This window comes from Poecilia mexicana, unplaced genomic scaffold (assembly GCF_051168715.1).
Source record: "Poecilia mexicana isolate PSO_F unplaced genomic scaffold, ASM5116871v1 scaffold_5, whole genome shotgun sequence".
Lineage (NCBI taxonomy): Eukaryota > Metazoa > Chordata > Actinopteri > Cyprinodontiformes > Poeciliidae > Poecilia > Poecilia mexicana.
The window spans coordinates 11,595,590-11,622,772 of NW_028263374.1; the positions used below are offsets into that span (position 1 = coordinate 11,595,590).

Here is a 27,183-nt window from a genome sequence, read left to right on the forward strand (position 1 = left end):
GATAGGTGCGTATCATGACACAGACACACACAAGCACGCTCACACACACACATACACACACATGCAGGCATACACACATAGTCTGAAAACAACATTGTTTCCACATGTCTGCCCCAGCTCTGGCACTGACTTTTTGCCAATTCTCCTAATGTAGATATCTCCCATTTAATTCAATTAAAAATGTTAAACAACCTAATTGGAAACAACTGGCTGCAAAAATTAAATTACATAAACAACACTGCTCTGACAGATTACGTCTAATATTAGGCATCTGGGCCTTATTAGGCTCCAGTAATAGCAGCTTTACCACATAGGGAGGACAGGGCAGTGAGCTATTTTCTGCCGTTTTAGCTTCGACTGGACACGCAACAAGTAGGCAGCTTGTGTGGGTCTCTGAATGAGTGTGTGTGTGAGAATCCCACACTCGACAACAGAGTGGTGTTTATTTATCCTCTATTAGGGAAGGAGCAGACATTAAACTGAAAAAGGACCTGTTCCCCCTGTGGATTTTCTTCTTCCCTCTTGCTGGGTCTGATGAAGAACATGTGGGAATGAGACAACGTTAAAAGGTAAAAGAGCAAGGAAGCAAAATGCCAGTGAAGTACATATGTGTTAAGAAGTGTGATATAGCTTTTCACTCAGGTTGTATTTCGATCGCGTGCCACAAGCAATATTAAAATGCCGCAATATGTCTCACCGGAGCCAGGATGTGATTTTGTCAGGTGAGATAAGCCACAGTTGTGATTGGACAGGAAAATTAGGTCTTCGAGCAAGACACACTTTTTGAGACATTAATTTCTAAGTGTACGGAAGTAGGCCTTTAATAATTGCCCTGTTGTATGGATGGAGTTCTCTAAAGGTGACTCTGTGGGGGCGGTCGACAACCTGAAGTTTGAAAAGCATTGAGGAATGCCTTAAGCACAATTAAATAATTTGTGATTCAATATTTTGGGCTACTCAGGTGATCAAAATGACAGAGTGACGGAGAGAGTATGAACAGTTCGGAAGCGCTGATGAAATACCATGAATAGCTAACCGCTACCCTCCAAATTTGGCATCTGTTTTGGAGCCTCTTCTAAGCGCTTTATGGTTTCATCATGAGTCTTGATTGCATTTAATCATCTGTAGTTCAAAATCTAGAAAACTTGCACTGATACAACCTGAACGTGCTTTTTCGATCCACCTCCCTTGCCTCTCCAACTCATGGTCTGACCATAGTAACCCAAAAAGAAACTATGATCTTGGGGGCTTGGGGGTGTTATTTGTGTTTTAGTGCAACTTGGTTTTTTGATGACAAAATTCTTAAAATTTGTTCATGAGAACAGACGTTTCGGTTCGGGAAGCAAAGAAATTTGGACAAAATAAAACAAATAGTAATATTTTAAATATTTCAGATAAAATAAGATAAATGAGTGCAAACTAATTCATGTTAGTAGTAAACTATGAAGATCAAAAAATGTTTTTTACCTTGCTGACCTAAACTTTTAACTAGTTCTTGTTAATAAAGATGGGACAGAATGACACCATTTTTTTTTACCGTCAGAAAAAGTTTTCAACTTCAGAGGGTTAATTTTCCCTTCTTGTGCAAAGAAATCTGATTGTGCAGCGTCATCCTTAGCGGAGCACGGTGTTTAATTTTTCCCCCCCAACTATGCAGGCTGTTCTGCATGCAGACTCCAGGAAATAGAGTGGGTTGGCGAAGAGCTTCACAGTGACTGATCTGCAACAATAGGTCCAACTTCTATTCACAGTTTTCTCCGAGCTGCTACTGAAGCTGCAGTCAAGGTCAGCTCCCTGCCGAAAAACCCTCTTTCCGCCAAACTTTTCCTCTGATCTCCACCTGACACCCTGACTGTCTCTCTCCCTCTGTCTGTCTGTCTGTCTGTCTTTCTCTCCCACTCACTGCTCTCATTCCCCTGCTGTGGTTTCAGCCCATGTCATCACATCACAGTCGACAGCTCTAATCACTGTGCAGAGCGGACAGGCTGTAAAACATGGCAAGGACTGACAGCGAGGCTCAACACTCGCACCTTTCATCTGGTAGCAACACGTTGCCTCTCACATACGCACACACCCCACTTGTACGCACATCCATAGGTAGCATGTTAATGCTTAAATATGTAGAGTATGTTTGTGTAAAACACATGTAAGAACAAACCAAGGTTTTTGATGACAAAAACCTCGGAACAGTCTTTCTTGAGGGCATAGCCTTGGTTTTTATGATTCTGACATGCCCCTGTGAGATTCTTATGTTTTACATACAGCTTATAGTAAATATTAGATTAAAACTGATCGTTTCAAGCTGTTTTTGTACTTGTTCTCCCAAAAGACTCTTTTGAGGCACTGATTGCAATATCTATTCCAAAGAGCACAGTATAAGTCATTGATTTGGAACAACGAACCCTATTTTTAAAAGAAACATTTTAACTCCTGTCCTACGGCATGTAAACAGTTTTTGGTAGCCAGGACATTACATTAATATAATATCTACTTTCTATGTGAAATGAAATAATGTAAGTAAACTATACCTCTACTTCAACCTCTGCATACGTACAGAACAGATTTTAAAACAGCAATTTTCTGCTGATTGGACGCTGATTGCTTTTGCCAACAGTTTTGGCACCAATCTGAAACAGTGTTTGTACAACTTTTAGCATTTCATTTTTTCATGTGCAAGTATAAATTTGAACCAGCACTTGTGTAGCGTTAAGGATTACGGTGGTTCTTTATTATTTTTTTAATGTAATGAGTTACAGCTTGATTGGGGGAAAAAAAATGCAACAAAGGAAGTATTGGCAAACATCAAGCTCTGTTAATGTAACCGTGAGCCTGCTATAGAAGGTGAATGAAGCCAAATTATATATGATTGGATATCATTTACTATTTACCCTCAAGTACAGGATAACTGACCGAAATTGGTTTATTATTACAGAGACACTTAATTAGAAAATAAATGAGGGGTGAAGTGGCCTAAAGAAATCCGGAACTGACTGTATTTTCTTTCTTTTCTTTTCTAGATGTGTCATCAAACATGTTAAGTTGAATGAATTCATGATCTAAGCACAGCGGTGCAGATAAAAACATGTTCCAGCTTAAACTGTTTCATAAGAGTTTTGTATGTTTAATGTTGCTTTATTTCTGAAAGTCAAACCGTTGCTCTTTGCAGTCTTTGACAATGCCAAAATTGCCTCCTTCATTGTGGGCATAACATGCTGCCCATTAGTTTTTAATCAAGCATTCTGCCACCTAAATGTGAAAAATAAGACTAATTCTTCTCTACAAATCTAGCTGTTCTTTAAAAATATTTTCTAGGTCTGCAGCTTCTTATTGATGCATTTATGTGTAGCTGAAGTGATTCCTGCAAGTGTCTTCTTCAGTTAAGACGCCAATCAAACGAAAGCCAGGAAAATTGAGTAGATCACCTCATTCCTAAAGGCTCCCTATAGCTAGGAGAATACACTTTAACATTATTTTGTTAAAAAAACACACACACACAAAGTGATTTAGCAGCAAAATATATTAAAGCTATGCTGTCGTTATATCAAATCTTAGGAGGTTTAGCCTGTTAGCTTCATGTACTCGCCTTACGGATAGGTGGCGGTAATGCACCGTATTGTTGTTTGCCAACCGCCATTAACATTTAGTTGTAGAAGAAGAACAGATGGCGCAACATGGTTTAGTGTATTATTTGTTCGAACCGGCAAGAAAATACGACTAAAATTTTATTTTTAAGCTTCCCTAAATATACAAAACTTAGTCAGAAAAATTAGAAAAAGTCAAAGAGAGAGGAGGACGTACTCACCAGTCAACAAGACGAAACAAGAGGAACGTATCTCAAGCATATAGGTATGTGCTGCACACAATTACCAGAATAGATGTACCTAATGATGCACTACATCCTCAAATTGTACATTTAAAAGGTAAACGGTTCTCACCATTCTCGTTCCCAACTCGGTCGTTATCCGCGTCTTCATGTCGGCCATGACGCTCCTGATCAACAGAATCCAAATCTGAAACGTTTTCATTAGATTGTGGACATCTGGCTGTCAGTTCAGCTTCATGCTGTTTGTATATCATTTACTCCCATAAAGCCTTCCAGCATTTCTTAATATACAAAAAAAAAACTCCTCCTTCCATTTCCAGTAATAAACAACCGGACACTAGCTTCTTTTTTTGGCTGGCAGTACGTCATAAAACATGGACGGTACCTCCGCCCCCTAAAATCGTCCCATTTCGGCATTTATTGACAAAAACAAAGAAAAGAAAACGAATTATTTAAGTTTTGGGTCACATGAAAAGTTTTGTTAAAGTGTATCATATTTATGCAATATTTATATTTTGAATTTTTTTTAAGTAAGAGCAATGGGAAAATAAATTAATTTTGTGATGAAGTTTTCTAATGATATTGATAGCATTTGAAAATTTTAATATTTGTAGCGTGACTGTTGTATTTACATCTAAAGCACATTGAATTGCCTTGTTGCTGAAATGTGCCATGCAAATAAACTAGCCTTGCTTTCTCCACATGGTTGTGGCAAACTGTAAATGGGACTTATTATGATATTTTTTTTCAACCTGGCCTATGAGTTTATGTGGACAGCCATGATTCTCGCACTTTGTATTTGTGCAATAATCTTTTCATTTCCAGATGAAGGCTTGAGATGCAAAATGTTGAAAGCATTGCAAGGATGCTAAAACTCTTTCTCTGACTCCCCTCACCCCCCAACCCTTGTTACTCTACCCTGCTTTATATATCTCCACAACTTTACCCTGTCTGCTGTGTGTTTGGGTCTCCAAACTGCTGTTTCCTCACTAATGTTTTGCAACAAACCTCCAGGCCTTCACAGAACATTTGGTTTTATACAGAGATTAAATTACACACATTTGGAGTCTATTTACTAACTATGTAAATTAAGGGGATTGGCTGTGCTAGATTTGATTTACCGGTATTAAAATGGATGTGCAAGCCACATTTCTTTTTATTGTAAATATCACACCTCTTCAAAGTAATGTTCCATTTTGAGTTGATCTGTCTCATAAAAACCAATAAAATATGTGGAATTTACTAGTTTTCCATTTTTCAGCCAACAGTGATGCAACAAAAGTGTGCTTATGCAGAACACAAACAGATTTTAGTTCATATGGAATTAATTTGCAAGGACAGTGATAAAATCAAGAGATTAAACAAAGAAAAGAGGGCATTAAACTGTTCTAAGAGAACTTGTAATAATCAGCAAAGAGGGGACATTTTTATTTTATTTTTCAAAGGATTTGATCAATATCTGCAGAGTTTATCTAACTTATCAAGTTTTTTCCTCTGCTTGAATAGCCAGTGTGTTTTTCCCTTAAAGCAGTGAAGCTCTTTGTGTGCTTCCACAATCGGCAGCTTCGGTTGGTGCTTCAAAGTAAGTCAAAGCTAAAAGAACCTCCAAAAAAAAAAAAGTTCTTTCAGTGTTTTTGCAGACAAGATTTTAAAGGCGGCAATACAAATTGTTTGGGTATTTATGAATTTTGTCATTCAAAGCAGTTGAATTTCATTGAGTTATATAGGTATTCAAATTATTTTTAAGCCTGGATGAGGAGAAAGGACCTGTGCTTCTCAAGGTTGTTCTGATTGTAGCTGAAGTGTGTTGATGTCCTTGCACTGTCCAGTCCTTGTATGGTCTCGAGTGTTTAGGAGAGCATGTGTGTGAGAGAGGCAGAAGGGAGAGATTGTATTTGTGCACTTCCGTGCTTGCATGCATCAACACATTAACGAAAAGAAGAAGAAAAAAAAACATTTTTTGTTGGTTGCCACTGTGCTCTCAATACAAAAGAAATCTTAGCTCCAAGTCTGGAATTCATTAAGAACATTTTTAGCAAAGAACAAGATCAAATACTGAATACAGGTTGTGCGCCTTGAGAGCTTCAACAGTTTTACACAACCAAATGGAGTTCAAAACATTATTCAAGTATGCAAGCGGACAAAATAACCCCAAATTTAAAAAAAACAAACAAAAAAAAAACAAACAGCCGCTATTATCTTGTCTCAGGCGCAACTAAATCAGAGAATACCAAATCACTTCTGTATTATATAAAAGAAAACCACTGCAAACAGTGGAGATGGTTTAAACATCTCAAATTATTTGTCCTTGAATCTCATTAGAAGCACTAAAAAAACACGGCCCACCCATCTAAATGTAGCCATGGGGGAAGATTAAGATGCTTAAACCACCTGAGCACAAAAATTTCATACCTTTCATGTCCATGAAACTACACTGCTTTGCAAACAGATTCGTACCTGTTGAAATCATTTGTATTTTGTCATGTTGCAACCAAAAAAATCTCAATACATTTGTCGGGATTTTGTGCGATAGAAACACACAAAGTTGCACATAATTGATTGTATGTATGTGTATAAAATCTAAAAAATGTGGTGTCCATATCATTTTAGCACCTTTTCCTTTGATACCCCTAAATGCAATCCAATGCCACAAATTGCATTCAGAAGTTCCATAATTATTGAATAACAAAATTAAATGTTTTATAAATGCCACTGTGTAAACATCAGAGATTAGAGATAAGTCTACTTATGAGGAAAATCGACTGGATGGTTTTGGTTCTGTTGACCATGAGATTAAGACAAAAGCAAAAACCGTTGACTTTGCGCTGTGCCTAACATTTTCCAATATTTAAATACGTCAGTGAAAACATTAGATTCAAAGTTTGTAAGAAAAAACGGATTCATCTGGATCAGCTACTGACTGTACTGGCAGGCCAAATTTCTACAACTCTTGTCTTTTAGCCTGACGCCCCAGAACAACTATTGAGGGCTACAAACAGACTACACTTTTATGAGACTTGAGACAGGTTAACACATGTTCGCAGGTTAACAACCCAAAGCACACTGCCAAAGCTACAGTGGAATGGTTCAGGTCAAAGCACACTAACATGTTAGGATGATCTAGTCAAAGTCCAGACCTAAATCTAAATCAGACACTTGAAAGCTAATGTTCATAGACACCCTGTACAATTTGATTGAGGTTGAGCTGTTTTGAGAAGGCAAACAGTTTTAGTGTTCAAATGTAAAAAAAAAAAAAAAAGACTGATTGAGACATACTCCAACACATCTGCAGCTGTAATTGCAGTGAACGATGGCTCTATAAAGTGCTACGTCTGGGAGGGTGACTACAAACTCTCTCTTTGCTCGTCTGCTTTCACTTGCAAAGGTTTTTGAAAACAAGGTTTTTATTTTCATTGTCATTGGTCCCATTGAAAATCCCAGTGAAATACATTGAGCTGTGTGGCTGTAACATGACAAAATGGGAAAGGGTCCTGAGCGCATGAATACTTTTACAAGACACCGTTCATCTTGAACTTTAATGATTACCATGGTGACTTGTGTTCCTGAGGAGTCGGGCTACGTCCCAAACGCTAACACTTCTCACTTCTCAGACAAAGACCAACATCCCATTAAAACACATTGATCGGAGGAACAACGATTTGTGAGCGTTGTACGTCTGCGAGAAAACTTTTAACAAGGAAGAAAAACACTTAGTTTCACCTGGCGAGTCGGGACTCTAACAGCTGTTCTGGAACGTAACACGTATATATAGGGGACAGTTTAAGTGATGAGCGTATGTTTTTCATTGTTGCCCTAAGGGTTCAGTGGTTCCGAAGGAGCGAGAGGGTTGAGCTGTGTGTGTGTGCGTGTGTGTGTGTGTGTGTGTGTGTGTGTTTGTCAGGAAACAGGATGGCTTCAGAAGATTTATCACTGCTTGATCAGGTTGCGAGTGAGTTACTACTGTTACCCCTCTCCCCCCTCCTCTGCCCGGAGGCCAAGGTGCTATATCAGCCTATATATGACACGTTCACCACACACACACACACACACACACACACACACACACACACACACACACACACACGCATGCGTGAGCACGCACACAGCAGAGCAGTATATCAGTGTGTCAGTGACAGTCTCTGTGTGTGTCTCTCCCATCATCTGGCCATTAGACAGTAATGGCTGGGATAGGAGAGTAGAGTTTCCCTGTGGGCTCAGTACAAGAGCATTTATTACACACAACAGAAGCACCATCCTGGCCCTGCCATTCAGTGGAGATAGAGAGAAGGAGGACAAGAAGTAGGGAAGAAAAACTTGCACCTATAAAGAATGAAAAAAATCAGAGAGATTGAATACTGCTAGCTTCGTGAAGTTAATCTTAGCAACAAAGAAGTAGAACATTTTTGTGCTTTAAAATACACAATTGCACAGGGTTTTGTCTTTTACAATATGTGTACAGGAATAAAAACATTTAAAATAGTTTTTAGAGTTATAGAAAGATAAGGAAAATTATTTTTCTTTATTGTTTATTCCTGTTTTTCAGCCTTGTATCATCAAAACAAGTTGTGACTAGGAGAAACGTAAATGAATAAGGTAAGTGAACACGTGTTGAGAGCTGTGGGGGAAACAAAAGTCTTCATTCCCTTTTCTCGTTGTCACAGTTTAAAACATTTTCAACCAGAAATGTTAATACATTTTTGTGGGATTTTATTTTATAAAGCACAAAATTCAGCAAAATTGTGAAGTGAAAGCAAGTAAATTGATTTTATGTGCTTTTTACAGATTACATCTAAAAGAATTGTCTCTAATTATATTTAAAGAATACAGCACATTGGTGCAGTTAATAGCTGTTTTAAAGTGCTTTATAAATAAATTGACGTTGACATTAATGCCCTAAAACAGGGGTCCCCAAACTACGGCCCGCCTCCTCATTTGGTCCGGCCCCCTGAACAATACCAGAGAGCATTCAGTGTTTTTTTTTTATATATATATGTGGATTTTTCTTCAACCACCAGGGGGGCTCTTGAGCAGATATGAAACTTAGTTTCCCTCAATGGAATATCAGTACCAGTCACCATTTCGCTCACGGTTTTTTTTCCATTTGCATTCTGGGTAAAAATCTATCTACAAACACGAATATGTCGTCGGCAGTAATCCAGCCCCCCGGCAACAAAAGTTTTCTAAGGTTTCTTTCTCGAAAAACTAAGACCGGCCCCCGACCAGAAAAGGGAAGAGTTATGTGGCCCTCGCAGGAAAAAGTTTGGGGACCCCTGCCCTAAAATAAAACTCAGTGCATTCAGGCAACATGTATTTGGTAAGGAGAGTACTCTGAATAGGACTGGGTGAGTGAATCATGGAAAATGACTGAAATTGCCTTTTTATGTGGTTATCTGACATTTCCAGGCCAGTTCTAGTGAAGCGCCTGTCATGTGGACATGTTCAAAGTTGAGGGTGACTTTTTGGAATGGAGCTGCCACTCAGGTTAATGTCCATAAAGTTACCCAGTAAGTGTCCATTATAACAGACATAAACCCAGTTCATGCAGACACGCAGTGGGAGACAGAAATCAAAATATGTAGATCACCAAAGAACCATTTGGTGTAGAGACCGTCTTTGGAGAATTTAATAAGAGAAGGAATCACTTTAGGCTATGTTCTAGGAAAAAGTTGACTTTCTGTTTAGTAAATATATTTTGCCTTACTTTGCTTTTGGAAGAGGGCTGGCAGAGAGAAAGAAGAGCTTGAGGTCATAGTGGTTTGAGAGCTTTCAGATTTCCTTGTTGATTCTGAAGGCGATGGTTGGAGGTTAGAAAGTCAGGTGTGTTCAGGTGCTGCGACTGACCAGAGTGGTGGGTCTGTGGCAGACTGTGCCACATTAAGCCTTGTGGGGTTTGGTTTTAGGTTTAAGACTTCTTCACTTGTCAGATAAGAATCAGCAAAGCTTTAGCCAGAGTTCCTGGCAACCTGTTTACCACTCCTGTCATTTGACAATCCAAGTGTCAAAAGACCATTTTACTGACCATTTTATATCGCAGCTTAATGAATGGATTGGAATGAGCAGCATAGTGGAACAGTCCCCCATTATCACTCAGATTGCCAAACGTCCGTGAGAGGGCATTTCAGCAAGAACGTCATCAGTTGATGTCGTCTTCATTTGAAAACATTCGACTGTAGTCTGAAGTTTGCACATGTGAATCTGACCAAATCACTTACGATTTAATGGAACAATGAGGATCTGATTAGCCGATCCCAGGGTGGGATGAAATCAAACACAGTGGATCAGAGGAAATTCTTCATACCAATAGAATAAGAGCAGTCTTGAAGGGGTGATGAATTAGGCCACAGGACCTGACAACTTTGCATCTTTTTATTCAAGAAAACCAGATGAAAACTCCAGAGGTAGAACACAAAAGCTCTGCACTAAAGGCCTTCTAAGCCAAGGTTAGAACTGGAGACCTTATTGCCTTAAGGTGCCAGTGTTAACTGATACACCCCAATGCCCACCCTTAATATAATACTTTCGAACACAATAGCAAATTTGATGGTACATAATAGATTCCTCCTTGTGCTCCTGATACTGTTGTGACTCCCTGAGCGAGCCTCCTCTGTAACCCCCACAGCAGGATTAAGAAGCATGAAAAATAAGGTTTTCACATGCGGGACACAGGGATCTACATCGTGTCAGCGGCGCACAAAACATGAGCGGATGGGCTGTAATTCCCCAATTTAAGTCCCTTATTTCCATTTTGTCATGTCTGAGCGCTTGTCATGCTTTTGAACAAACATTGACATAATTAAAATGCAAATGCAGTGTGGTGGTGCTGGAGACAGACCGAGATCTCTAAGCTGATATGCACACAGAAACAGACGCACAGAAGGAGAAACACACAAACACAGGCAAATCCTTGCAGAAAACACACGCAACCCAACAATGAAGGTTAAGAAGAAATCTGGTGTTGGAGGGAAATACTACAGAGGACCACGTAAGTGGGTTTTTGTTCTTCCACTCTGAGAGCACTGTTGTACATGTTGGTGTGTGTGAGTACGTCCATAGGCTGACACAGGGCTCCATGGGCTGCAGGCTCCCAAGGCCCTGGCCTTTATTAAGAGCAGTTGTTTGATGAGAAAAGGAGCCGGCCTTCACTCCAGGGCCTGGCAGAAGCCTGGGGAGTGGGTAAGTGGGTTAACCCAGAGGCCCAGACAAAGCCAGAGAAATGGATAAGTGGGTCACCCACCCTCACATGAACACTCAAAGGATCCACTCTTACTCCTCTCCCTTTTATTATTAGAGTTGGTCTAATGTGTGAAGGGACCTCAAGAAGGAACACAGCACTCATCTCTGCATGAGCAAAGAGAGCTTATGTGTGTGGGTATGTGCTCAAATGGATGCATGTGTGAGTCAGTGGGCATTCTTGAGGCTAAAGCAGGAGAAAGCTGTGGTCCTTAAAGACTCAGAGCCGAAGCGTACCCAGGCTGCTGCTACACCGTCAACAAAAAAACGAGGAGACTTGAACAGAAACAGAACCTTTATATCAAGAAAGTGCTACATGTAAAAAATAATAATAATTGTGGTTTTGTTTATCAGGCTTTGGCAAAAAAATAAATAAAAATTATAAATGGTAGAGTAGTTTTTCTGGATTTTTTTCCACTTTTTTTTCTTTTTTTTTTTTTTCATTGTACTGGACTGCGCTTCCTATGGGCACCAGCTGGAGAAATAGAAAGGTTAAGTCAAGTGACAAAAATCATGAGCTACAAGTTTTGGTGAGAATATTTAGTCTAGCATTGCTTTAGGCAAGATCATCTGCTTCTTTTTGATTTTAATGTTGTTAATGACACCATTAGTGCCACCTACTGGTGTATCATATGCATTTCAAAAATATTGATGAGAGTTTGGCAGACAATGAGGTCACAAATTGATTTATTTTAAAAATTCAGTTTGAATAAATACATGGAGAAGTGTAGCTGGGGCTTAAGAATTATGATGAAGAGTGATGTGGCATTACCAGTAAAAAAAAAACTACTAAAAAACTGTCTGATATTTTTCAGCATTGTTAAGCAAAGCAGTTCATCCAATATTAATCTAAAAAGACATTCTAATAGAACAAATAGCATACAAACTATAACTGAGTTTAATTTAATTCATTAGTGCGGCATAACAAAAAAGGCAAGCAGCTACTCTTTTATCTAGCTGAATTCATTTGGCATTCACTTTGTCCAAACAAGTCATTGTCTGGGGATTAAGCAACTGGCAGGTTTATTTGTTCGGTTAAGGTTAATTCTAGCAACATGGAGAAGTTGTCCATCAAAAAATAAACGTTTATTGTAATATTTGTGTTCACTATGTGAACAATAATTTAATACAAGAGAAACGTCTGAGCTCTCCTTACATAGTAGCCGGCTAAAGTTTTGTCGATCAACATAGGACATAAAGTTAGAATCTGGACAGCCTGAGTCTGAAGAGAATATTGGACGGACGGACTACATGTAATTACAATTACATGTAATTACAATTACAATGTAATTACATTGTAATTGTAATTACATTGTTTTAATGTTTTTATCTTTTTATTTCTTTTTATTTCTCTTTCTCACTGTTTGCGTCACATGCTGTTTTTATTTTAACTATGTAAAGCACTTTGAAATGCCTTGATGCTGAAATGTGCTATACAAATAAAATTTGATTTGATTTGATTTTGATTTGTAACAGCTCCACTGTTAGCTTCTAACGTCTGGGAGACGTCTAGTGGAGCTTCTAACTCCACTAGTGGTTAGTGGAGTTAGAAGCTCATGAGATGGAGTAACAGAAAATATATTTCCCCTCTATTTTCTAGACCATTATATTCTATGATATGAAGTTACATAAGCTCTATATAAAATTTATGATTATGGCTTTAAGAAATGGTCCTTTGTCTTCAAAATCTGAAAGGACCATAGAAAAATAATTTTAAAAAATGACTTCTGTTATTAAATCAACTGATGGACCAAGACGTCAACAGACAGATGTCGCCTTGCAAGACTAGTCAGACTGTAAAAATATTCACATTTTTCATATGTGATAGACCAATACAAATCAGAATGTTATTGTGAACTGGAAGAACACATGGACATCTTTGAAAGAGCGTCATTGGAAGTCCCATTTACAGTTTTCCGGACACTAGAAAACATGCAGGAGAACAGGATCTGGTAAAAAAGAAACCTGGATAATACCTGGATAATTCCCTCTGTTGAAACATGGTATTGACGGTATGATGCCGTGGGCCTATGGAAGCTAGTCGGAGCTAATGAGAAGACAGCAGGAGGTATAAACCGACCAATCCTGGAAGAAAACCTTTTAGAGTCTTGAAACTAGGCCAGGGAGTTTACCTTCCACCTTGACAAGCCTGCACATAAAGTAGAAGGCACACTGACCCCTATAAGACTTGCAGCTGCAGCAAAAAGTATAAATTCAACAACATGAAACACAAATGCATGGCATAGTTTTTGGATATTTATCTGTAAAAGAAAAAAAATAAATACAGAAGCATGTTTTTTTCTGTCTTTTGCAAGTATGCAAAAGTATGACACTTTTTTTCAAAGCATTATTAACTGATTAGCTGAATGTGGTTGAGTTTAACTCAGGGTTAGTGTGTTTTTTTTGTTTGTTAGTTTCGCTTTTCATTTTTCCATGAATGTACTGGGGTAAAACTGCACAGCAATATGAGGCTGCACACAACACCATGCATACGCACATGTACACACAGGCGTACACAATCACACCACAAAAAGCAGCAGATACCAAGAAGATCAGCAAGAGGATCAAGTGTAAAGTCTTTTGTGTAATAGAAAGGCCTTTGATGAGGAAGAACACAAACAGTGTAACCACACCGACATAACACACACAAACACACACACACACCGAGCCACAAATCAATTTGCTGATTTCCTGCTGGCTGTAATTATGTTCTCACCACAATCGCTATAAGATTTACTTCCATGCATCTGGTATCTGGTAGCGTCGAGTTTCCTGACATTTGTTAGATTAATGAATGACTGTTGCTCCTCTAATTCGGAGCGACTGGCAACATGCGTGTGCATGCACAGGCGCACACAGGGCAGGGTTCCCATACAAACAAACAGAGAGGCTTTTTGTATTCCGGTGCACATCGCCACAACACAGATCAACAGTCCCTAAGGTAACGGCCAAAATAAAGATCTCATTACTTCACTCTCTGCCGCGCTCTCCGTGGCTTGTCAGCTGCCAGGCCCTGACGTCTCCTTTCATGTTGGCCAGGCCTCTAAGAGGAGCTGAGAGATGCTGAGAGGCGCAGAAAGCCTCCCAGGGCTTTGAGCAACGTTTGATTCCTGCTAGATAATAGCTGGTTCACTGTCAGCCGCAGGATGATCAGTTAAATCCTTAATCACTGCCTGTCCACTTGCATGACAGTTATTTTAGGGTGCTTTTCTGGACCCTCTTCTCTCACTTTCCAAGTGCTCCACCTCACTCCCTCCCTCCCTCCCTCCTTCCTCCTGCGAGAAGGGATCCCACAAGAGAAGCAACAAACAAAAAAAAACATCTTTCTGGGGACGGGAGGACAGAAGGAGTTTGAGGGAAGCATAGGATGGAAGTTCTGTAATTTTAATTTTTTTTTTTTAGCTATTTCTTTCAACTTTGAGAGAAGAGAGACAGACAAATGAAAAGAGCGTTGCCACCAAAACGTGAAAGGCACAAAGGAAAGAGCAAAGAGCAAAATGAGAGGAACCTGTCTTTAACCTGTCAGGTTTAAGACAAAAAGAAGGAGGACTGCTCTCGTTCTCCTCCACCATTTCCGTATCTGCCTGTTCTAAAGGACATTCAAAAGCCTGGAAGAGAGACAGTTAAGGCACTTTCTGTCAGCCGGCTCTGAACCAGTGTCACAGGTTGAGGGCTTTGCTAGAGATGAGCGCTCCGTGTTCATGTCCAAATCAGGGCCTTGATCAAGGCGGCTGCATGTTAAGGTGCTGCCACCCCTGACAGCCTCCCGTCCCACCCCCACCTGTCTCTGTCTGGAAGACGGAGGCTGCTTCAGTCTGACAAAGACAGAAGTTTGGGTGTTAGGATGGCGTGGATGAAGCATAGCTGATGTACAGTTTGACTGCAGACGGATCACAGAAAGTTTTGGACAGTCTGGACATTGATGGCGTATAAGAGTGAAGGTGTAAGATCTTTAAAATGTGCAAAACTTCAGAAGCAAACGGCAAACTTTTTGGGGCACTTCGAGGATATAGCAGCATATCGTTGCGTTGATTTTAATATATAGTGTAAAGTGTTTTAAAAATGTTGCAAAGTCCTACAAGGACAGCTGAACTTTATTTCAAAGTATTCAGATTCACCGTAGTTGATGTCAGGTGTGAACTCAAACAGAATGAATGAAGAAAATGAATCTAAACATGTCACAAATGATGAAGGCGGGGACGTTTCCATTCTGGGCCGACATTATTTGACGGAAGCAGAAACTGCTAAACACAAAACATGAATACTAGAGCATAACAGAACCCGTACAAGGCAGCACAGTGAATACAGATGAGACCAGACATGAGAATTAGAGAAGCAAGAGACTAATTGCAACAAAAGTCTAATTTAAATAACATAGAAAACAGAAAATAACCTAGAGAAATAAAACATGACACCAGGACAGCTGCGAACTCAAACTGTGAATAACATTAAACCTATGGAACATAAAACGCCAAACACTCAGACATCATGACAAAGCATGTTTTGACAAAATTGTAGTTTACAGTTTTATCCTCAACTGATTGATTTTTTTTTTTTTTTGTGGAATCATGGAGGATTTGCTTCACATTAAAATTCCCCCCAAAAAAATCTTGCATCACAACAATCAACCATCTTAGTATTTGTTTTTGTATTTTTGAAAGATATAGTATTTATTAATGCCTATTTTAAAATCAAGAAAATCTATTCACATTGTAGTTGACTTTTAACATGGGGGGGGAAAAAACGCCAGTTGAACAATATTCTGCTTTTCCAGCCTCTATCTGTCATTGTCAGTCTCACTCTTTTCTTTTCATGTGCGCCACTCTGTGTGTACAGAATGACGGCATTGTTGCTTTGCTGTAAATGGCAGACCATACTTCATTGCCTCATTTCCAAGTGTCTCAGCCTTTGACCTGTTGATTCTTACTGTCAGCCCTTTGCTTCGCAGCACAGCGAGCCTTTCAGCCAATAGAATCGGAGCGCAGCTGGAGGTCAGGGGGTCACAGACGCACCATGTATGGAATTCCATAGAGCCGAAAAGGTCGAAGGTCGCTCTCAATCACAGTCAACACGGACCAGAGCCTCATGAGGCTCCACGAGCCACAACATATCAACAACAACAGGGAGAGGGTGGAGGTGGGGGATTTTGGGCTGGAGATAAAGCAATTTAAACTGTGAGAGGATGAGGTAAATCATTAAAAGAGCTAATGAAGATAGAGAAGAGGATGCATTTGCATATAAGCAACCCCACTTATCTCACTTAAGTAGTCATTATAATTAGTCAGATCAAAAGTGAGCTTAAGAGTTTTAGTGATGACGGATGCATGTTGCTTCTGTGTGTGCTTGTTTTTGCCTTTCCTTGAATAAACCTTCTTGTTTTTTAATGAGTCTGGAGACTGTTGCCTCCAACATGTTCATTCAACACGTAGAGCAAATATAACCGAGTGCCTGTCTGCTGTAATTAGTTATCCCCAATATGCACCGTTCCATCTGCACACGTCACCAAAACACCTGCTGAGTGTTGAATAGACGTGACTGATGACTTTTAAAGAAGTTGTTCAATCCTGCAGATGACTTACTCATTCATTGTGACTGATGACAATGTTTCTTGCTTAAACCACGTTTATGTGAGTTGTATAATCTCACATCAGATATAAAACAAACAAACAAAAAAATCCAACCTTTAATTTGACTGAATTTATTTAGTGAGGAAAAATAATACGATGTCAAGGAATTATGAACAAAATCACTAACGTTCATTACTTTTGATCCTCTCCTTTTGCCAAATGGACAACACTTAGTCTTCTACTGTAATAGAAATGTTAAATTGAAAGAGAGGGAACTTGTATCATTGTTCCCATTAAGAATATTCAATGGGTTTGAAGAGATGGCCTAAAAATGTGTCTTCTGACCCATTTTTTAAAACCATTTGACAACTTTTAAAAACAAATAAATGCTTGAATCACACATGCACTTTTTACAAACTTCAGAAATAACTTGTTACTGGAGAAAGTTTGGATTTCACAATTTTTGATTTCTATAAATTCCCGCTAGGGAACTTTATTTCAGTTTTAAGTCAGTAATAACAGGTGTTTGAGCATATAGCACCTTTCATTAAGATCTATATCTTATCTGAATTCCTGAGTATCTGCCCGTTGTACTTCCACAGAAGTTTGGGAGGTGTGGGTATGTATTTGTGGTCTGATGCATGTGTGTCTGGGTCTGTGAAGAGTCCCAGAGGCGTCCTCTCTGCCTAAGCCACTTCTGCAGATCTGTTGAAAGATCATCAAGAGACTTTTTCTCAGTCTAAGTGTGTGTGTGTGTGTGAGTGTGTGTGTGTGTGTGTGTGTGTGCGTGTGTGTGTGTGTGTGTGTATAAATGTTGTCTCTGTGGGAGCATGCTGACTGCGTCTCCTGCTTAGCACTCACTTTCATCACGCACACGCTCAGAAGTGACAGTCCCTGTCTCTACAAAGGGATTTAGACTATCACCAAGAGACCTGCCATCTTTATCCCTTACTCTCTTTCACACGCGCGCACACACGCAAACACGTACACCGACTTCCCACTCGCACAAACGTTCAGAAATATCCTCGCTCGGAAGGCTACAAAGAGATTCATGATGTCACCCAGAGACGCTACTTAGTTACACATAATTTCTCATTATTCCTCCTAATGAATCTTAAAACAAGATAGCAGCTGTTAAATTACACTCCTGTTCCATTCTTCCTCACCTTTCCCGTCAGCCATGGCAAATCTCCCCTCCATCCCGTTCCCTATTGACACATATCCTTAGTACGCACAAGTAAATACCAGGCCCACAAAGGGCTGAGAGTCTCAGCTAACAACCGATACACAAAAACACAACAACAAAGCAGTTGTTGTCAGGTTGTTAAGTCCCTGCCACTGTTTCCGAGGGTCGGGGAGACGGGCGAGCAGACAGAAAAAGGGGAGAACAGGATGAGATGGGCTTTGGAGAATAAAAGCCGGCTAATCCCTGCATTTGGATATGAGAAACGCAGGCCCGCAGGAGAACGCATCAAAGCCGCGGCTAAATTAGCCTACATACAGGGGAGCGAGAGGAGGAAAGAAGAAATGGAGAGAGAGAGAAAGAGAGAGAGAGGCCGCAGACTTGAGACGCTGCACGGAGCAACGAGAGGCGCTCTCCCAGGGCCCAGATTAGCAACACACACTCATTATTCTCCAGCTCTGCTGCTGCACAAACACACACAGTGCCATGCACACAGATTAGAAACATACACTTATTATTCTGTCTCAGTGGGACACTAAACCCTAAAATCCTGCATGCTTGCAGCTAGCACTTGCACAGAGACTCACTAACTGAATAACAGGCCCCAGCGCTGCTTATGGAGCTGTGCATAGTTAGCCACACTGAGAACTAGCACTTCATACAGAGTGTGTATATTCACAACTGTGTGTGTGCGCGCGCGCGTGTGTGTGTCAGTGAGGGGCTGATGAAAGCAGGCAATTAGGACCAAAAGAGGGATGCTGGTTCATTCAGCTTCACAAGTGTACCCATCCAAAGCACATTAACTAGGAAACTTGTGCAGAGACAGTTTAGGTTAAAGCCTCTCTTTGTGGGAGTGTAGCATTTGCGAGAAAAAGAGTTGGGACAGAGGAAAAGGAGGAAGAAACAACAAAGCATGACCATAATATGAACAAATGTGCCAAAATCGAGTGGAAAGGATGCAAGTTTGACAAGAGCTCAAGAAAAACAGTAACAGAAAGCGTTGCAAAAGTATTCATGCCCCAGATGTACCTTAACTTAATTAAGGTACATTGCAATTTCACTGTACCTTAAATGTTTTTTTTTTTTTGAATAATTAGAAAATGGAAGAAAAGAAATGATTTTGGAACTTTAAATCTTCAAAATGTGGTGAGAGTCAATACTTTGTAAAACCACTTTTTACGGCAATTGCAGCTCGGCGCTCTCGGGGTTGGCCAAAAAGTTTTATTTTGGTCTTATTTGACCGAGGAAAGCTCTTTTCCATGCAGAACACCCTTGCAGGACATGTGGCAAATTTAAACAGCACTTCTTTCAACAATGGCTTTCTTCTTTCCACTCTTCCTTAAATACCACACGTCAAATGTGTAGCATTAGGTTTGTAGTTGTGCCATGCATCTTACATTTGCAGATGATGGATTGAATAGTGCTCTGTGAAATGTTCAAAAGGTTGGGTTATTGTTTTACACCCTGATGATCTTTTCATCTCGATCCTTTACTTGTCTGCTCCTTCGTCCACATGATGCAGTTGCCTCCTCGTTTTGTCTAGCAGACCTCCGAGGCCTCGAAGGAACAGTTGGATTCATGGAGAAAAATAGTGAGTAATGTGTTACAGGCCTACGTTTGCTAATTAGGTGATTTCTAAAGGCAATCGGTTTCACTTTTGCAAGGGACTCTATTCACTTGTGACACGTTTGGTCCACTGTAAACAGACCAGAGTTTGTTTTCCCATTTTGGTCTGGACCCTTTATGCAGGTGTGTCTCGTTTCACTTTCAAACGAACTGCGTTGCGGTTTATGCCTGGTGTGAAGACAGACTGGCCTCGATCCCAACTAAATAAAGAAAATATGCATTTTTTTTAACTTTGCAAGCCTCAGTTTTTTACTATTAAGGTTAAAACGAGCCCTTCCGTGTTGCTAACGCTAATGCACGTACTGATTGTGCTGAAATCGTACCGGATCCGCCATTTCTGCTTTCCACTTGTAGATTTAGGTTTTCAAGTTGTGTTACACAATTTTTATTTAGTTACCTATTCATTCATTCATTCATTCATTCATTCATTCATTCATTTAGTTGCTGCTTTGCTATAATTTGCTTTAAGAATTGTGTTTGTTTTCAACCAGCTTTTTTACCCTCCTCAGAGGGCAGCAGGCTGTCCTAAAAGCTGCAGTGCCGTACCTCAACTTTTTCAGTCAGTCCTTCTCAGACAGTTCAGTGAACAAGCTTCCTTTTCCTTTCTATCTCTCTCATTCACACAGACACCAACACACAAGCATTTACACACACACACGCACACACACAGTAGCAATTATGGCAATCAGCAAGCCGACCCAATTAGCGTTTCCTGCTTGTTAAGCCCCAGGGGTTGGCTGCCTGACCACCTCACTTTGCATAACTTAATCTGCAATGACAGGGTGTGACACCCAGACTTCTGACCCTACCAGCTGCTTGTTTGTGCCTGTGTGTTTGTCCATATGTGTATGTGTGAAATTTAACTAGTTGCTCACCGCATGTGGGGTTACAATTTACATCCACCAAATTGCTCCCAGGCTGAGGCAGCTTCAGAAGGAGTGGTGAGTTCTGGATCCAGGGGGAGGAGCTCCGCATCTGGAGGCGACGCTAGAGCCTGCCTCTGCTCTCCTGAGACTCTCTGGCCTGTCTGAGCTGGTTAAAGAGTGATGGACGTGTCCAGATATAAAGGCAGCAATAAGGCAGCCGCAAACAGATGTGAACTTACCTTACTTAAACCCATCACTGAAAAAAAGAAACTCCCGGCGCTATGTTTCAACTCGGCACCTCTGAGCCAGTGTCACGATAGTCAAATTTGTTTTGTGGTCAAACACTTATGCCGTTATGAAGTATCCTCCCCTCCTCGGTGAGTGGTTGCCCCGTGACACATGTTGCTAGGCATTAAACCTGACAGAAACCATGGTTACTGAACACAAAGGAACTATTGTGGAGGTGCGTTTGATCTAGGCTAGTGTGTGCATGCATGTGTGCGTGTTTGAACTCAGTGTGAACCGCGTGGAGTCTGCGGAAGCTTTCAGAGGGGGGAACAAAAGCACAGCGGAGCGTGCGAGTGTGGCCATCACCCTGATTGCCAGGAGAGGAAGAAAAACAACAACTTCTATCTCTCTCGCCTCACAAAGTTTCCCTCTTTTAAATTCCCTGTTTTCCTGCTTTCTTTGACTAATTGTTTTGTGTTTTTTTTTTTTTCTCTGCAGTGGAGTTCAAAACTGGCAGAAGCGAGGAAAGCATAGCGGGGTGTGTTTGTGCGAGTATCTCTCCGATGCCTTTTCCATTAAAGGCAGACTGATAAACAGGCTAGGATAATTAAAGGGGAGTGATAAATAGTTCTCCCTTAATTAAAGGGGAGTGATGAGGACACGTGTCGAAATGTTTTGTTAGCGGGCCGACGGACAGATGAAGGAGGAGAGTAATTGCTTTGGATTAATTATTTGGATACGGGCAGCGAGAGGGTACACACATCTCTCGAGGGCTCCTTCAGGAGGAAAAGATGGAGAGGAGGGGTAGAAGAAGAAGAAGAGAGAGGGTTCATTTCTAGGAAATATTCGTTCATCTCTTAAAGTCAAGAATGGCCTTTTGGACCAACATCACCCATGAGGGCGAGCAAATCAAAATTAATGTCATGTTTACTCATGTATTTTCATCTACATTCTCCTAGGGAAAGTTGACGAGCAAACCATTTTTCTTTTTTTTTTTTTTTTCAGCAACACCCGCCTCACGTTTACACAAGCGCATACTTTCACACTGGGGAGATGCCCAGTTCAACCACAGACATCAACTGGTGTGTGCTGAGCAGCTGGCACAGATTAATCCCCCCCCCCCACATCTGCAGCACTTATTAAGCACATTAACTTTAGCATGACATTTTATCTTTAGAACTTGCATAATCAAAAACTAAAGTCCATGTATTATTAAAAAAAAAAAAACGTTATCCCCGTTGTTTAATATGTAAACGTATTGACAAAATTCCAATAAAATGAATTATATTAAGTATAAAATGCTGTGGTTCATCATTTTCAGTTCAGGGTACAGCATTCGATTAATGTGGAATGGAAAATCTGAGATAAAGATGAAACTATATTGACAAATTATGTTTTGGAAAATCCACCTATTCATAGATTTTTATTTTTTGCAGACCACATGTAAAATATATTAAGCAAAATGCAGTTTGGAGAGGTAAAATGCGGAGGCGCAATGCTACCTGATACTACTGGTTGGCGTTTGCAAAGCAGTCAAGCCAATAGCGGGTTTATTTTCCTTGCTGTTGATTGGCTGTACCCTCAAAAGCAGAGATAAGGAAAACTATATAGACATTAGCTTTTGCATTGGTGTTAAGACAATTCCCACTCTGCGTATTAAGATATTTGAACTATTAAAATTGGCTTTTCCAAGCAGTGTTAGAGAGGATTTCAAGTATTGCAGATTTTAGTTATTCGTGTCCAGCTGTGATTCCCAAACCCCTGCAATTACTGGGGGTCCACTATACCTGAAGGACATTTAAACCTCAACATCCCTCATAATTTATAGAGCATTCCAGAAAGCCATGACCAAAAAATATTGATGCACTGCTTCTCTATGTTAAACCAAACACATCTACCTATAGAAATCAGATGGTGAAAACTCGAGTTGAAGTCAAGGAACCTTTTTATGATTGTAAGAGCTGTGTACTATCATACAATAGCCAATATTTCCATTTCTCTTTGCTGTCATCTCAGTGGTCTAACGATGGCTCTGAGTGCAAATGAATTACATTGATTTAGACCTTGGACACTGAATTTTTTTTACATTGACATATTGTCCTGATATATATATAATTGTGGTATCAATTGAATTAGGCTGAACACACTTGGGCCCTTAGAAGGCATCGTTGTAACCCAGAACACTGGTTGGTCAGAAACTGCTACATATTGAGAGCCTATAAGATTATCCTTTGTTTTACCTTGTTGTGTCATTGTCTTTATAACCAGTTTCAAATGAAATGTCTGTATTACAGATTTGGCCAGATGCACTCAAAACTTAGTCCAGAGCTTAGAAGTGAAACAGAAATGGGTTATAAGTAGGATCTTATAACCAGATTAGTTTTCAGATCATATATTTTTTCATTTTATTTTAGGAAAAAATGCATTATGCACACAACTTATATTTTTTCTATTGGTTCTGTTTATCATGGTTATATTCTTAACCCTGATGGCAGATGTTTTCCTGGAATGGTAAGTTGTTTCTCCGCCATTAGCACGTTAGGCAGTGTGTACATGAGGTTGATTAACAGCATCGAGACCTTCCTCCTGGCTCTGATTGGTTGTTTTGACTGGTGGCAGTACATTTCTTCAAATGACAATAGCAACACTGGGAGAAGGTGGAAGAGCTTGATTTTTTTATTTCACAGATTGTGTCTTAAACTGTAAAGACATGGTGACAGTTTTAACAAATATGTAAAAAAAACAAAACATTTTTTGTCTAAATTCTAGCTAACTATATAAAAACACCTGGAGGTCAGAAGTTTGATTGTATATTAAAGCTAAATAATAATTTTTAAAAATCTGTATTAAATTATCCCTGCATTTACTTGGTATCATCTTGAAGTATCGCACATCCGTCATGCAGAAAGGAAGAAAGATATTTTTAAAGCAGGCACGGATAGTACAGCATTCAGGAAAAAGGCAGGCTAAAAGCAATTATTCAGCAATGAACTGTTAGGAAAACTACATAAACAATGATGCAGCAATTTGTCCAAATCTGTAAACGAGTATTTTTGGAAATTGTGCTCAGACTGTTCCGTTTTCAGAATCGCGATCTATTAAGTTTTCATTTTTCCAGTGCTTTTTTTTTTCCCACAAAGGCAGGAAATCAGGCATGCATGACCTCTGCTCCCAGCAGTGTGTGCGTGGATCTCGCTGCTGCCTGAACTCTGATGCCTCCTTCTTTTTAACAGCAACACTAATGCCTAAAATGGACAGCACACAGACACACGGTTGACACAATAAACTCACACACAAAAGCCCACCTCCCCACATGCAGACCCTCTCTTTGTGTGTATGTGCAGTGCAGGTAGGGCCATCTGGGATGTAGATCACAGCCAGATGTCTTTAGCTCCACCGCCAGCCAGATCACCTTACATAAATACTTTACCATGTGAGGGAATCATTTAGCCATATTAATTGATGGTAAACTTGCCCTGGAACGAAGGCCCCAGACTTTTTTTTTTTTTTTTACACACACACACACACAGGCACACACAGTCCTGTATCACAGGTGGGTTCCTTCACTCACAGGAGCAGTGAGTGGGTAACTGGTGGTAACCGGACTCTGATCAAAAGGAAGATTGACATAAATAAAGAGCCTGCAGGAATGCATTGTGCAAACAAAATATGAGCTGGGCCCCAAAACATTCCCTGGAGGGGAGGTTGAGAAAGAGGAGGTGAGGGGGCCGAGAGAGAACGGGGGCAGCTGAGTAGCTCTCCTTTTGTTTTTTTTATTCCCTCCTGCCTGCCTGTCTTTCATTTCCAGACATGTGTCTTAGTATTGAAAGACAGATCAAAAACAAGTGAAGGCCAGGTGAAAAAAAAAAAAAGAAAAGAAAAAGTGCAAGCAGGATGGTATGAGACAGGTCTCAGATCTTGGCAGTAGCAAGGCTCATAAAATTTAAACTGGAGAGATTAAAACAAATGTACTTCAGGGCAGAGCAGACTGGATTTCAGCCCTCTAGTGACGGTCTAATGTTCTGCCACCTATTGTTGCAACTTCTAAACATGAGCATGAGCCACAAGCCTTCTTTAGCAGGGAAGTGATACTTAATCCCTGGTGGCTGAACCTTTGATATGTTAGCCTTCACCCATAGGCCTCCAAGGTTTGTGTATGCTAAGGCACAGAGTGACATGCAGATGTATGCACACACAACAAAAACCTGTCTGGGGAACTTCCATGTGGTTTCTGGTGTCTGTTTGGCTCCATGTAAGGCTTTAAAAACCTGGAGGGGGGAAATAAAGTGGCATGGCCCACATGGACGTCCGCACAGAGCACTGTACAGATGGCCAATAACACTACCATAAGAGGAGTTTGTGGCTGGCACTGTAAGGTCACTTCAAACCAACGCAGAGGGGACATTTTTAGTTTTTTTCCTTCCCAAAACAGAACAAGACATTTTGTTGCAAGCAAGGATTGCAGCTAAAACAAGCTACCAACGCACACAAACAGAAACGGATACAAACCGCTGCCATTTACCAAGGAAGTTTTCTCCTCTGGGCTTATGTCATGAGATAACGACTGTACACATACATGATTGCATAGTGTTTTTCTGCCTCAGAGCCCCAAAGCGTACAGTGCCAGGAGAGAACAGGAAATGCATAAAAGGCAAAACCAGCAATCGTAAGATTGAATCACACTTGAAAGCGGGTTGCGACCTCTGCTCTGCAGGGAAAAACACGCTCTTTCTCAGTGGTGCCGCAGAGACTTCGCTCGCTCATTGGGGACCGGAGATGTAACGGTTTATGTTTTGAGGTTCTGCATATGTACACACACCCCACAGCAAGGTGTACTACCCCCATAGGTAAGGGTGAAGCACCCCTCAGGTAGAGGAATGGTGTTGAGGGCAGATTCCAATTCACTTCTGTTCCCCAGGAAACAAGAAAAGACTATAAAATAATAAGAAAAGAAAAAGTTACACAACCTTGAAGAAATATTTATAGTACTATAAGTTTTTCCACATTTTGTCATCTTTCAACCTTTAATGACTGGAATAGAAAAAGTATTAGTTGTGGACTCCACAAATTTGGCTTATCCAAAAGAGCGGCAGGAGGAAAGTCATTGTTGGAAAAAAAAAAAAAAAAAAGGCAAAGTAGTATGTTTGCTGCTTGCCACAGACCACATAGGGGACAGAGCAAACCTGTGACAGAAGAAGCAATAGAGAGATGAGGCTATGTATCAAGGAAGACCGACATACAGAACAGACCATTCTCACATTGAAACATGGTGGTGGCAGCATGTTTCTGTGCCAGTTATCCCATCAGCCCTGACGGGAATACTGATCAAGCATGATGTCTAGATGGGAGAAGCTAAAACATGACAATGAAGAGAACCAGTTCCAGGAGACTTCACACAAGACAGCAACTCAAAATATGAAGCAAGAAGTACAATAATGGTTTAGATAAAAGCATTTTCATGCATTATAATGCTGTAAAGTCCAGACCTAAAGCCAAATTAAAACTGTGAAAATAGATTTTCACACTTTTTCTGCGTACAATCTGAGAGAGCCAAGAAAAATGGAGAAAATCCTAATATGTGGATCTCGGTCTGTCATGTAAAAATCTCCCAAAATTCATTGAAGTTTGTCGTAAGTCAAAAAAAAAAAGTGGGAAAGGTTCAAACATTTGAAATACTTTGCAAGCCAGCTAAATTAAAGAAAGAACGATTTGATGAAACCTTTGTTCTCTGCAGGCCACTCACGGAAGGAAAAACAACGTCGATGGAGGATAGGACAGAAGAGGAAAGACAAGAGCTCAGTGAGAGGAAAGAAAAACACTGCAAGGTAAATCTGATTACAGAACTTCAGATAGGGCATCGCTGTTAGTTAACACTGAGATAATAAATACTGCGCCCATGCAACCACACTGCTGCTCTGTGCGCGAGAGATGTTTTTTTCCATGTGAGTGATAGAGGCCGGAGGAGGGCAGCAGGGAAAGACGAGCTCGTGTTTGTTTGTACACGGCTGTTTCTCAGGCCCTTGACCCTGGCATTCCAGAGCTTACACACAAACACACATGCCAACAATTCATAACCTGTGGAGGTCAGATCCCAGCACATTTTTCACTAACCTTTGCCCATAATGCTGCGCCCTACAGAGACGCATAAACAAGACACAGGGACATGAATTATCAGCGTAAGCTTTTATTTCCAGATTTAGGGCATAGTGGCAGTAACAAAGCAATGGACTGGGTCCTGCATGTGCGCCTGGCCTTGGCATGTTGCACAGGGCACCAGCAGAGAAGGCTTAAATTGACACTACATTTTGAGAAGTAGAATTAGAGAGCTTAAGTAAGACAGGATCTTAATGCTGCGGTCACATATTAATTAACGTTGCTTTGAAAAATGACATTTCCTGCTCGTTCCCGACACGCCTGCACAATGCTTCGTGTCATATTCTTCTCTCACACTCACACTTATCAGCCCTTGAATACTTGGATGTGCTCGCAGCAGGCTTTCCTCAGTAACACCTACCTGCTTTGTGTGTGTGTGTGCGTGTGTGTGTGTGTGTGTGTGTGTGTGTGTGTGTGTGTGTGTGGGGGGGTGTGTGTGTGTGCGTGTCACATGTACAGACCTCTAGTCTAACCTAAACACTTGTGAGAGGAGCTTTTTATGCAGCC

The 27,183-nt window shown here is 40.4% G+C and overlaps 1 long non-coding RNA gene across 1 annotated transcript; it reads left to right on the forward strand.

The window, feature by feature from the left end:
- The first annotated feature begins 3,614 nt into the window (after window positions 1-3,614).
- Window positions 3,615-26,343, forward strand: LOC148159641 (uncharacterized). Its single transcript, XR_015762952.1, has 3 exons — window positions 3,615-3,846; window positions 8,367-8,416; window positions 26,258-26,343. It is a non-coding gene; the product is annotated as an uncharacterized LOC148159641 (long non-coding RNA).
- Window positions 26,344-27,183: the final 840 nt, after the last annotated feature.